At 33.6% G+C, this 13822-nt stretch overlaps 1 protein-coding gene across 3 annotated transcripts in view; it reads right to left on the bottom strand.

Annotated features, from left to right (window-relative positions):
• Positions 1 to 8235, bottom strand: part of LOC148952827 (uncharacterized) — a 135435-nt gene extending 127200 nt beyond the window's left edge. For 2 of the 3 annotated variants that reach the window (XM_089088116.1, XM_089088114.1), the window contains exon 1: positions 8168 to 8235. The gene's annotated coding sequence lies outside the window, so the exon portion shown is untranslated. Of the gene's footprint in view, positions 1 to 8148 lie in introns of all 3 variants that reach the window. The other variant, XM_089088115.1, reaches the window with a different exon arrangement.
• Positions 8236 to 13822: the final 5587 nt, after the last annotated feature.

Genomic DNA, 13822 nt, shown 5'->3' with positions numbered 1-13822 from the left:
CCTCTAATCATTAGGTACTGCCAACTTATGTTGTTTTTCCCTAAATGCAGTCTTGCATTTAAGCTTCCACTTGCATGCCCAAAGTGAAAACAAGTGTAAGTCTTCCTGTATAGAAGCTCTTGTCACTGATGACTGTGGATTTAATTTTGTTGCTTGAAGGCCATTTGTAATATAAGTCATTTCCCATCAATTTTGTCAAATGAAAAGAATTAGTAATTAGTCTAATTCTTACTGGAGGAGCACACCCAACTACCAAATTAAAAATAGATATATTTTCTATTTGAAAATAGAAATTTTCTATTTGAAACAACAAAACTGAAAATAGCAGAATTAAAAGAAATTAAGAGATTAATTGGTAAGTTCATTGGATTTGATTGTAATAAATCCATAAATGTGAAATAAAGGACTGATAAAAGTTAAATTAGGTTTTGTAACTGAATAATGGGTTCTAGCCACATTTCCACTAGCCAAAAATAAGGATAAGGTATCACCTTGTGGGCTCAAAATAGGTTTTGCAAGGGTAGCAATTAGTAAATTTGGAAAAATCATTAAAAGACACATTCAGTGGTATGTTCAACAGAACTCTGAAGACAGGTAGAGAGCACAATTTAAGCAACAAAGCTGTTTGGTATGCATATTAATGGAAGCAAAACTAAAGCCATGATTATATAATGCCAGAACTATTTAAACCTCCTCACTCTAGAACAGCTGATGGCAAGCAAGTGAAAACAGTCAATAAATTTCTGAACCTCAGCAATATTGTAAAAGCTGAATAATCAACTTATTGCCAACATTAAGCCAAATCTAGCCCCTGTCAGCTCTGCCAGCTCTCAAACTTCTGTTCAAAACATTCTAACTATCTGAAAGTTCATCTTAACACTGGCCTGATCACACCTATAGCAATGAATTGGTGTTATTCATGGATGGTTAAAACTGAAAACACAAGCATAATATGCAGGATAGCACAGAGTAGAACACCAAGCATGTCTTTAACACGGAAATCAGAAGTGGACTAAAGTCACTATACACAATTCTAAACAATATCAAAAGACACCAACAGTGTTGGTTTGGGCATCTCAAGAAAAAGAACCCTGTTTGCAAAGATCTTGCTCAAAGGGACAACTGAAGTATGTTAATCATAGAGAACTTAATTTATTTTATTTATTAAAAAAAAAAAAAAAAAAAAAAAAAAAAAAAAAAAAAAAGAATAAGCCATAGTGCCTTGTTACAAAATGACAATAAACAAGAATTGGACCATTGAGTATTGATTGGTACTACAATAACAAATAAACTCCATAGACTGAACACATTACAAAAAAATAAGCAAATACACCAGAATACACAAAGAGACAAATTCAAGAAACTCATTTTAGGGGCACTGAGTAAAACAAATCATACAAATGCCATAAATATGATGGCTCTATATACTGCCCTTCATAAAAAGAAGTTCCAACGAAATCTGCTTTAAAAGCTGTAACATTATTTTCTTGAAATAACATGGTCAGGTAACATGTTCCATGATTTAACAGACCAATTTACAAAAGAACCCTGTCCAACCTTCCTTAAAGCCCTTTTCTAATACAATTTTGATGAGTTCTGCCATGTGGGCAAATAATGGCTCAAATAAAAGAAATCACTAAAAGATAAATTATCACAACCTTCAGTAATTCAAAATTAACTAGGTCTAATCTATCCCCCTGAATTGCAGAGATGGTAGGCCCAAACATCTTAGCCTGCATCATAAGGCAAATACTTCAAAAAAGGAACAAATTTTGATGCCCATTTTTGCACTTTTTAAATAAGCTGTGAATCAGATTTTCTTGTTGGATACCACACAGATGTACAGCATTCAAATCTTTTGTGCCTTATTAATAAACAAAAAAAAATTAAAACAAATTCCTACAAAATTTACAACGTTTTGATTAGGCCTACTTTGCAAGGTGGAAGGTAAACATGTATCTTTGATGCTCTTTCTAAATATTTTAATCATTTCCTTGGCAAAGACCCATTTAGAGCCCTTAAAGGGACCTTAGAATTGACACACATTTCCTTATTATTTACCCCCCCCCCCCCTTACCTAACAGATAAATATACAGTCCAGAATATATATTCATACTATATTTTACAACATGGTAAGATACCCAGTAGTTGTACAACTAAGCAGTGCTTCAGCAGTTAAATGACTGTAAATTTTAAATTTTACATTGTAGTTAAATGTGATATGATAATACCACATAGAGAGTGGATTGTTTCAGCATTGGATTTGCCTAAATTTTCTTGATAAGTACATGACTGGCTTGAATATTTTAGTTATAAGCAACACTGACAATTTAAACATACTGATAGTTAACAGTTGAGCCTAATCACAGACACATACTTTAAGCCTGGGCTGAAATGTGGAAAATACTACCCAAATGGGTTAAAATTCATAGAAACAGAGTATTCAGATAGCCAAGAAACAAACTTACTTCTAGAATCAGAACTTTATCCTGAATCCAAATATAACATTTATTTCCATCACAAACTGAATTTTAATCTTACCTAACATGTCATTTCTAACTTTACCCCAATAAATAGCCCATATAATATTTTTCCTATATATTTATTGATTCTTATTTTTGTCTGTTGATTCAATTTACAGGTAAACTAGTCTTAACAAGATTGATGCAAACATAGGTATATAACCTGTATATCAAAAATAAGAGAAAAAGGTATTGTATTTGAAGGTCCATTGGCTTAAATTTAACTTGCAATGCAAACAAATCTCATATTTGGATGGGATACCACCAAATGGCTATTATAAAATAGTACAGTTTATATATAGAGAAAAAACCTTAGCCAAACATTATATATGGAAAAAATGTCTAGCCAACTAGATGGCTAATATGATTGGCAGTGTATATATATAGAATCTTTAAATTTGCCGAGCAGTTGGCTATTAGATCACACCTATATATACATTTCAGCATTAACTAGCCAACTAGTCAGCTAATAAGGAAGCTGAATATACTTTATAGAATTAGCTGACTAGTTGGCTATTGATATCCTTGTTTATAAGTAAACGTTAGTTTAAAATAGCCAACTAGTCAGCTATCAATAACAAACACACAGTGGAATTAGCTAACTAGTTTGCCATTAAAGTCTCAGCTATATACAAATGTTTAAGTAGCCCAACCATTTAGCTATCAGGTCTCATGTATATATACACTTCAGCCTGAATTAACCACTAACAGAACTGTACAGACTTAATAGAATTAGCTAACTAGTTGGCTATAACATCCTGTGTACAAAATAAACTTTAGTTTAAAATAGAAAACTAGTCAGCTATCAAAGTGATTTGAAGTGCCAATTAATTTAAATTTTCACTTTCCCGTCATTTTGTTATGAGCAGCAGGGAGGAGTCAAGAGGCAGGGATGAGGAACATCTTACTTTTTGCTCATCATCTCTACATAATATTAAAGAAAAAAAAACAAGTTTTTTTAACTGAAAGTAAAGAGCAACATTAAAACTTAAAACAGACAAAAATTATTCCAAACATGAAAGGGGCTGTCCCCTCCTCAATGCCTTGCTCTTTATGCTAAAGTTTGACACTGTCTCACAACTTTATTTTTTAAAACAATAAAAGCTTTAGCAGAAAGAGCAAGGCATTGAGGAGGGGACAGCCCCTTTTGTATACGGAATAATTTCTGTTTGTTTTAAGTTTTAATGTTGCTCCTTACTTTCAGTTAAAAAAAACTTTTTTTTATTTAATTTCTGAATGTTTTTGAGTTAATGCAGCTTTGATTTTGGCTCACTGTACATGAATAATTAAAACAAAATTTGCATAGTAATTTTACTTTTTTTTGGCTAAATGGTTTTCTCAAAATTTTGTTAACAACGTAACAACGCTAAAGTTCAAATTTTGTTTGGATCACAAAGGCCATTTAATTAGAATAGATAGTTCTTTGAAAGTACTAAAATAAAACTGTAGTATAAAGAGAAAGGTATTGACTTGGGGGTGAACCCCCTTATATACACAATAATTTCTGCTTGTTTTAAGTTTTATTTCAGTAATTCTGTAATTCAGTTAATTTGATTTTGAGCTTTGATTTTGGCTCATGGTACATGAATAATTAAAACAAAATTTACACATCAATTTTACTTTTTTTATGATTTTTCATATGATACAACAGATACAATAGAATCAAATTTTGTTTGAATCAAAAATGCCTGAATTACTAAGGCCATTTAATTAGTACATATAGCTTTTTGGAAAGTACTAAAAAACCATAGCATAAGGAACAAGGTATTGAATTGGGGGTGAACCCCCGCATATACATAATATTTTCTGTTTGTTTTAATTTTTAATGTTGCTTCTTACTTTCAGTAATTCAGTTAATTTAATTTCTGATTGTTTTTTAAATAATGCTGGGATATCCAGCATCCCCTTCATAGAAATGTCCCTTATCCCAATGAAACATCCTCCATGGAAAGATTCTCCTGCATAACCCCCTCCTCCACCCCCCACACCAGAAAAAAAATCCTCCCTGAAAACATCTGTATACTTCCCAATAACCAATACCATATGTAAACAATGGGCAAAGTTCATAACTTGCACCCTTCCCCTGGGAACTGTGGGGGAATAAGTCATCCTCAAAGACATATATATTAGATTTTTGACTATGCTGAACAAAATGGCTATCTCAAAATTTTAATTCGGTGACTTCAGGAAAAAATGAGTGTGGGAGGGGGCCAAGTTGCACTCCAATTTTTTGGTCACTTAAAAAGGGCACTAGAAATTTTATTTGCCATTCAAATGATCCCTCTTATAATATTCTACAACCACTGGATTGATATGATCACCCCTGGCGAAATAAAAACAAACAAAAAAAAAACACGCATCCATGATCTTTCTTCTGACAAAAAATACAAAATTCCACATTTTTGCAGATAAGAGCTTGAAACTTCTACAGTAGGGTTCTCTGATACGCTAAATCCGATGGTGTGATTTTCATTAAAGTTCTATGACTCTTAGGGGGTGTTTCTCCCCTTTTTTTGAAAATAAGGCAAATTTTCTCAGGTGTGTAACTTTTGATTGGTAAGACAAGAATTATATATATGAAATCAGCATAAAAATCTGATTCTTTTGATATATCTATTGGCATAGAGTTTTGGTTACTATTGAGCTGGATTGTTCCTTACTTACAGTTCATTATTATGAACTGTTTGATTTAGACTACTTGGATAATATCAAACAGCTTTTGTGGATAAATGTCCTAAAATAAAAGTTTAACTGGCATATTCTTAAAGAGTTGTATTAAGGATACAGGAGCAAAGGATATCAAGCTACAAAAGCATATTTTTGCAAGAAGAATAGAACCTGCTATACATAATGGGGCAGAGATATGGGGACAAAAAAAGGGGTGGGGTGGAAATAAAGAGGACACAGCTTCATTATTTTAAAAGATTAATAGGGTTAGATAAAAATTTTAATAGCATTGTTATAAAGTATGACCTGGGTCTATTTAGCTTAAGAAATAAATGGTTAGTAAGCATGGTAGGCTATTGGGAAAAAATTATTGCTATGCCAGATTATCGGTTAACAAAAATGCTTTCAATGAAATGCTATTGGATAAAAGAAGAGATTCTTGGCCTGTGCAAATTAAGAGTATACTAGACAATTATGGGCTATCAGGATGGTGGAATGATGGCTAGAAACAGGATTGATTGCAAAAACTGTGGAAAAAGTGCTACAAGATCAAGAGATCCAGGTTTGGCAAGAAGACAAGTTTAAGCCACAATCCCTGGGAATATATGTAAAAATTAAAGAAGCCTTCAGAGAAGAAATATATCTAAAATTTGGGCTCCAAAATAATACTTTAAAATGGGTTTTATCAGTAAGAGGGAATTTCATGCTGCTTGGGGGAAGAAGAAAGTATCTAGGGAGGGTTAAAATACAGAGAAGTCCCTTCACTTGTCCAATGTGTAGGGAGTCTGAAGATTTAGAACATTTTATGTGTTATTGTGAAGAACTGAAGGTACTTAGAAGTAAAATTTTTGGGAGGGATATCATGCATAGAAGTTGTTTAGAAAATAAAATAGGAAGTAGTTGCAAAGTGGATATTACAAATTTGAGAAATTTTGTGAGTATGGGGATGAGACATAGGGAGGGTTTTCTATTGTAATGTTATTTTCAAAAGTGTTTGTACTCATTATGTTTTGTAAAATATTATTATATTTTGTAGTATTTGTAATATCCAAAAAATTTACCATTTTCACTTTCATTGTAGCTAAATTATAGCACCACCAAGAAATTTACCCATTTTCCAGTAAAGTCTTGGCAGTTCATATTATTGACTTATATGAATAAAGTAAACATACCACTCAATGCCTTTTTTATGGTCATTACAAATATAATAATCATTTTTGTCAGAAATTAATTTTACCCCCTCCCTATACATATCAATTCAGGCTATATATTTACACATTAGGGGGGAGGGGTAAAGTTTATTTCTGATGCAAATGAGAGATAAGTTTGAACTTTGGCAACATTCTACTTTAGCTACTTTTGAATATCTTGGAAAGGGATTAAGTTAGGAAAATTAAACTTTCAGGGATAGGTCTACAGGCTAAAGTATGTCTTGGGAAGGTATTTCGAAAAATCTACCTCCACTACTTTTCCTTCTAAAGGGTCCTGAACTTTAAAATTTGTGTGTTATAAAAGTAAAAAACCTTGTAAAATAGATTTTCTGCTTAAATGAAGTACAACAAAATTCTTTTCAGTTTCACAACTTTGCTCAATCCCAATTTATTAGGTTTTAAAGATATGCAAATACACTTCCTAAATTTGAAAAGAAAACATTGATATGGCTTAAAATTCTACTCATATGATGGGAATTGTATTTTCAGAACTAAAGCCAGAGAAAAAGAAACTGACAACTGAAAATTTAAGCAAAATGTTGTTTTGTCAAGATTTCAAACCATTTTCATAACCTTACCCCATTCCAAGATGGGCAAAAGTAGCTAAAGTAGAATTTTGCCAATTCAGAGCTGACTAATTGACTAGGCTAGGCAGGATCTAATAGCCAACTTAGGATGAAATTCTGATTATAAAGGTAAGTTTGTTTCTTCCTGACTAGGACAAGCCCTAGGGTAAAAGACATCTTTTTGAAAGACCACTTTTCTTTGGCATTCAGGAAAAACAGCAATGTGTTTTTGAACCACCCCTTTTTCCTACAGCATGATGCAATATGAGGGCAGTAACAAGAACCCCACCTTCTTTGTCAATTTTCACTAGGAATAATTTGTCAGCATAAATTAAGGTAAATTTTTACCAAATCGCATTATTGAGTTTCACATAAAGTGAATAGGCCTATACCATTCAATGCATTTTTTAATGCTGATTACAAATATAACAATAATTTCTATCGGGAATGAATTTTTGCCCCCCCCCCCCCCTACATATGTCAATTCAGGATATATATTTGCAAATATAGGGGTAGGGGTTTGCTTAGGAGGGGGGGCTGAAAATCATTTCCGATAGAAATGATTATTATATTTGTAATCAGCATAAAAAAAGGCATCAAATGGTGTATTCACTTTAGGCTATTCCTAACTCAATAATATGATTTGGTAAAAATTTACCTAAATTAAAGATGTGGTCTCTGTTTTGAAAAGTAGTTGAAAAGAAAAATTATATTTAATATTTGTGATTTTTAGAATAAATAGCCTATCAAGCAATAAAAGTTACATTTCTAGAATCAGAAGAAAATCATCTTTCTGTTAATATGTGAATAAAACTGAAACACTAAAAGGATATAAACATCAAAATAGGATAATTGGTATTTCCAAAAAGAGGTTCCTGTAGGTAAGTCAATAAACTAATAAGTTCAAGTTTTTGATCCTAAACAATTTTAGTGATACCCATATTGATGCATAGCCTAGCTTAGATTTTTAGCTATTCATAAATATATACAATTCTTCTCAATTCTTATTTGGTAACAAGATGTGAGGGTTTGAGTTTTGCATACTGTTGCTCAATTGGATACTGTTTTTTTACCCTAGCATAGGCCTGTTGCATCATTTGCTGAGTGGATAACATAAGCTTACAAGGTTGATTTTAGAAGAAAAGGAAGGCCTTGATTGTTAGATGAATGAAATTGACTAACCGCAAAGGAAAGTTAATACCTTTTTTCTTGCAGTTTGCAGAAAAAAATTGGCAAGTTTCTTAAGAATGGAATTTTCAAGCTTCCTTTGGTGCATAGACTAGATTTTACAATAATACTTTATATGATAAAAAAAAAATTTAGATGTTTTAAGAATTTTAAACCAATAAACTAGTTTTTATGAAATGTAATATTTAATAAAAAGTAATGGTATATTATAAGTGTATATACCATATAATTGTATATTATTAAAGTCAAGCTGCATTTTTATTGCCATCTAATATGTACATTGCACTAGGTAATGAGGACGCTAGTCAAAGAAAATGAAACGTCTTGACTCAATGCGAAAACAAGCTGTGGATTTTTAAAGAATCAATGCAAACACCAGCTAAGTTTTGATTTAATGCAAAACTTACTGTTTCCTGATTCAGTACACAAAGTAAGCCCCGAATTTTGTAAAACTGATCCAAGTCTAAGCTCTTGAATTCTTTTGATACAGTACAATATCAATTTGAAATCCTGGCACAGTGCAAAAAACAAGCTCAGTCAAAGCTGTGGAATCGCTTGGCATCAAAAGACAGGCATACTGCATTTTGTTAGTACCAAATCGTATAAAGATTTTCAATTTGTATGATTTGAAATCGAAATTGAAGGAGTGTCCCCCCCCCCTCAAAGTGACCCAACTCTGCATCCTACCACGAAGAATAAAAAAAATAAGCATGCTGCAACGTGTCGGGATCCAAATAATAAAAGGATATCTTACCTATATTATTGAGGGATCAAACTGAATCATTGTTCCCTACAAATTACGCTCAACATGTTAAGTTTTTAGCAGTAAGGTAGGCGCACGGCACCTTGTTTAAACTGGAAAATCACGATGGATCTGTACACCTTCAATATCCACAGGCAAACGCCAAATCTCTGTAAGTATTTATGCAGGTTACATCTTGTTTTAAACTAACATTTGTTTTCATAATTAAGTTAAAGGTAAGCATGGATAATTGTTATCAGTTCTGAATCGAGGCCAAATGGCGATTCTGTTGGAATTAAAAATTTATTTAGAACCCCATTTTTAAACTTCCGGTTCGTATGGGATGTGATTCAATCAGCACTAATTTCTAGATATTATTGTGATCATGATTTCTGCAATAATATCATTTAAAAATTAACCAAAGAACTCGCTTTGTTGAAGATATGCTTATGAATTTCATTCTTATTTTATAAGACTGGAAGATTTGTGTTCTTTGGGCAGCATGAAGTGTTGCAGACTTCGTCAAAAAAAATTATGGCTCGAGTAACACTATTGTTTTGCACTTTTGTTACCGATTACACGCTATAGTTTTCAACCCTCACAATAGTCAGGGCGTCACACTTGGCTGTCTCGCTTATTTCAAGAAGGGGGTACGACGGAATGGGGTTATTATAAAAAATATACAAAAATATAGCCTAAAAAGGCTGATACTGAAATTATAAACGACACTTTAAAACAAAGAGGGGAAGTCTATTAAATTTGGATCTGAACTTCAGATTTCCCGAAAAGTGCTATCTATTGAGTGCTGTTGTTTAGTATTAAGACCAAATCAAGACAACAGACTAAGTTGAATGGTTTGTTTATTTCTAAACTATTTCATCAGGTCCTATATTCCAAATTAACCAAATTGCGAGCAGACATATTATTGACAAATACAATTGTGGGTAATTTGGTGGTAGTGCCCAATATTGCAAATATTTTTGCTAAGCTTTAATAATTGGCGTGACAACTTCGGAGATGACCTCTTATGCCTTCTGAGACAAGCTGACGACCGGGCTTTGTACAGGAAACTGATCCAGGAACTTGTGAAGGAGATGGCCCCAACGCGACCCTTGAGGACGTCCGGGACATAAGTAAGTAAGTTAATAATTATTAGTTTTTAAGATACAGTAGGTGGAATATAGCTACACAAGTAGTAATTATTTAGAGATATAAATTGCCACACACATACATAGCTACACAGGTAGTAATTATTTAGAGCTACACAACGGACGGTATTGTTTAGTCTAGATGTTGCTAGATGGCTTCATTGATTTTGTTTCATGAAGCTTAGAGTCTCCAGTATTACTAGTTTTCCATTCTCTTGGCCATCATCTATTTGCCAACTAAATTGCTATATGTGATGATATTCCACAGATTCAGCATGTAATCCTGTTAAGGCTTTCTTGTACCCTAATGAAATTCCATTCCATGACAGCTCTGGGAAGGTTGAATAGACAGTCTTTAGGGACAATGAACTCCTTCTGCCAACTAATGTGTGGTGATGGGAGCAGCAGCATTCCGGGGGGGGGAGGGTGTGTTACCCCTAACTTTTGACCATTTAGTAAATTTTTATCAAATTGTTTTATTTGTTCTTTACTTTCGTCCATTTCCAAATTTGAGGATTTAGCTTGTTGATTTGATTCCTGTTAATAGCCAAAATTTGATAGATCTTGTAGTTCTATCAAATATGGTTATGATTTAACATGTTTATTTGGCTAATAATGTTGTGATATCATGTTAATTTAAGCTTTTGTAATCACAAAAAAAGTATGAAAAAGAAAAATCTCAGGGAAGAAGATACTTCGTAGTGCTAAATTAGGAAATTTTGTTGCGTCCTTGCATACTGACATTATTTTTAGTCACTTAGAAGACAGAAATGACAGCTCTGAAATCTTAAATTTGAAAATTCTATTCTATTGTGAAATTGACTGTCCTGAATGGTCATCAGAAAATTCTTTGTACTTCATGGCATAGCATTGCTTTCTAAGGTTATTTTCTTTCCTTACATTTTCATTCCTTACAATTTTCTTTCCTTATTTTCTGAGAGGCAAATACAAAGGAAAATGGATGAGCTAGTGGTAAATTCCATAATTTTTTAGGCATTTCATGCAAGAAAATGCTATTTTGGATCGTTCATCTACTCTGTTTATTAGTAAATAAACAAAAAACAAAAGATAGTTTCTAATATTGCTTTTTTAAAGATAAGGACCCTTTAAGGCAAAATGCAGGGTTTAAGTTATTTGCTTCTCTAAATTGCCTCACCTGAGGCAGTACTTAAAAGGTACTGCCTCACCCCTAGTACATTTCTCCGCTTGATTTTGGATGGGAGATGAAGATATATGCATAGTACCCATTAAATCAACCCTTCCTGCTTGGCCATCCACTATTCAGAAAACTTCGCCATATTGCAAGTGTAAATCTTGTGGACAAAAATATCCATGTGCAGAAAGAGGTTACGATATTTTGTGCTCTTGTTGTGGGAAGTGCTGCGAGACCGAGTATGATTTAGACGAGGAATAATTGTGCGTGACCTGAAATGGAGAGATAATAGGGAAAAACCGTAATGAATTTGGGAATGTGAGCATTAAATCAATACCGTAGTGTTAATTTTGACTTTGTTTAGTTTCTTTACCTGTGTCATTGCTGAAGACATTCTATGGCCTCTAGGCATTTCTAGCTCGTATTTGAGAGGAAAACTGCACCTCAAACTTTGTGGAAGATGCATTTTCTTGCATGAAACAACAAAATACAATAAAAAGTTTAGTTTCGGAGTGTTTCACCCCTCGCAAGTAAGTGCCGTTAGCATTTTTCGAATCAGCATCGTCGACTTAGGGTGGAAGATAGGCTAATTCTCATACCTGACTCATTCCGTCGAGGTATGTTTCTCATTTTTAACACCTGGCACCCCATTTTAACACCAGTGCTATAATAGTACTTCGCTGATGAATTTTGTTCAAAAAAATATTCATGGTATGATAATTCTCAAAACCAGGTTTAACCTCTTTTCCCTGACAACTGTCTAGTGTTGGGTGATATTCAATATCGATATTGATATATAGATATATCGTAGCAAATATCGATATCGAAACGTAAAAATCGATAAATTCGATATCGAAAACGATATTTGAAGATGTTTGACTATTTTCGGTTTTTTGTACTATATACCAGTAAACGTCCTGCAGAAAAGATCCAACATAAAAAATTGTTTAGGAAATGGCTGAGAAGAAGAACAATGATGATTCTAATCCATTGACTCATTCATACTGTTACACAGCATACATACCTGTATCCATAAGTTGGTATAGCCTGTTCTCAAACTTAAAATACATTTAGTGAGGGGGGCTTTCAAATGTTGCTGAGGACCTCCGAAAGGGCTTGGCTATATAAAATGCCTTCTTGGCTTATAGGCCTTGCTCATATAACAGAAAATTGTCTTTTTATGCTGATTCCAAATATATAAGATTCATTCAATTTAATGTTCCCGTCAAAAGACACGATCCTGAGAAAAATGGCGTGATTTTTGAGAAAGGGGAGAAACATAAAAAAAAGTCAAGGAATCTTAATGAAAAGCGCACCATCAGATTCAGTATATCATAGAAACCTACTGTAAAGATTTCAACCCTCCCATCTGCAAAAAAGTGCAATTTTGTATTTTTTGTTAGGATAAAAATTACGGATGCGTGTTTATTTATTCATTTTATTTTTGCCAAGTGCATATCAAACCAATCGCCCAAGGATATTGAGAAAGGACTCGTTCGAACGAAAATAAAAGTTCTAGGGGCCGTTTAAAGTGACTCAAAATATTGGAGGGCAACTAGCCATCCCCCCGTGCTTTTTTCCCTGAGGTCACCCGATCCAAATTTTGATATATTCATGTTGTTAACCATAGGTGAAAGATCAAATACCTCTACCTCTAGAGATAAAATGACCCCCCACAACCTGGGGAAAGGGCTCTAAGTTATGAATTTTGCCTATTGTTTACGTATAGTATTTTTTATATGTGTAAGTAAAGATGTATTGTTCGGAGAGGGGGAATTTTATGTGCGTGGATTTTCCACAGGTAGAATTTTCCATGGACAGTGAAATTTTTGGGGATGAACTAACAAGGGGGAATTTTACACTGGCGAATTTGTCAGAACTCCTACACGAAATTCGTCATACTTTCTCTTTGCCGATTCAATTTTTCATGTAGACATAGTCCGAGGAAGTTGTCATGATCCCCCCACAGAACCTGGGGGAAGGGCTATAAGTTATGAATTTTGCTTCTTGTTTACAGGTAGTATCTGTTATTTGGAAGTAAACAGACATATTTAGGAAGGGGAAAAATCCATAGGGGGATTCTCCACGGGAAGAGTTTTCTGTGGGCATGGAAGTTTCCTGAGATGAACTTAAAAGGGGAAATATTATACGGGAGAATTTGCCAGAACTCCTATACGAAATTTATCTCATTTTCTCTTTGCGGATTTAATTCAACATCCAGAGATGTTCCAGATATTGTTGAAAATTATCCAGGGGAAATGTTCAGAGAGGCTAAAATTATCAGGGGGATTTTTTTGTGGGAGGGAGGGGATTACCCACAGGAGAAATTTTCCATAGGGAAGTTTTCAGTGGGAGAAACTGTTCGTGGCGGAACTTCCAGCAGGGGATATTCTCCATGGGGAAATTCTCCGCGGGAGAAATTTTTCAGGGGAGAATTTTCCGCGGAAGAAACTTTCCTTTCGGAGAATGGAATCTCAAGAAAACATTTCCTATCGAAGGGTTTTTCTGGCATGATTTGAAAAAAAGATTAAACATTAAATTAAAAACAAATCTTTTTTCTCAAATGAAAGTAGGCTAAAGATAATTTTCTAGGCGAAATTGTCCACAAGCAAATTTCTGGGTGGA

The sequence above is a fragment of the Artemia sp. Qi Xiang Cuo genome, chromosome 4 (assembly GCF_049724085.1).
Source record: "Artemia sp. Qi Xiang Cuo chromosome 4, ASM4972408v1, whole genome shotgun sequence".
In the NCBI taxonomy this organism is placed as follows: Eukaryota; Metazoa; Arthropoda; class Branchiopoda; order Anostraca; family Artemiidae; genus Artemia; species Artemia sp. Qi Xiang Cuo.
This window is presented reverse-complemented; position numbering and strand designations above follow the sequence as displayed.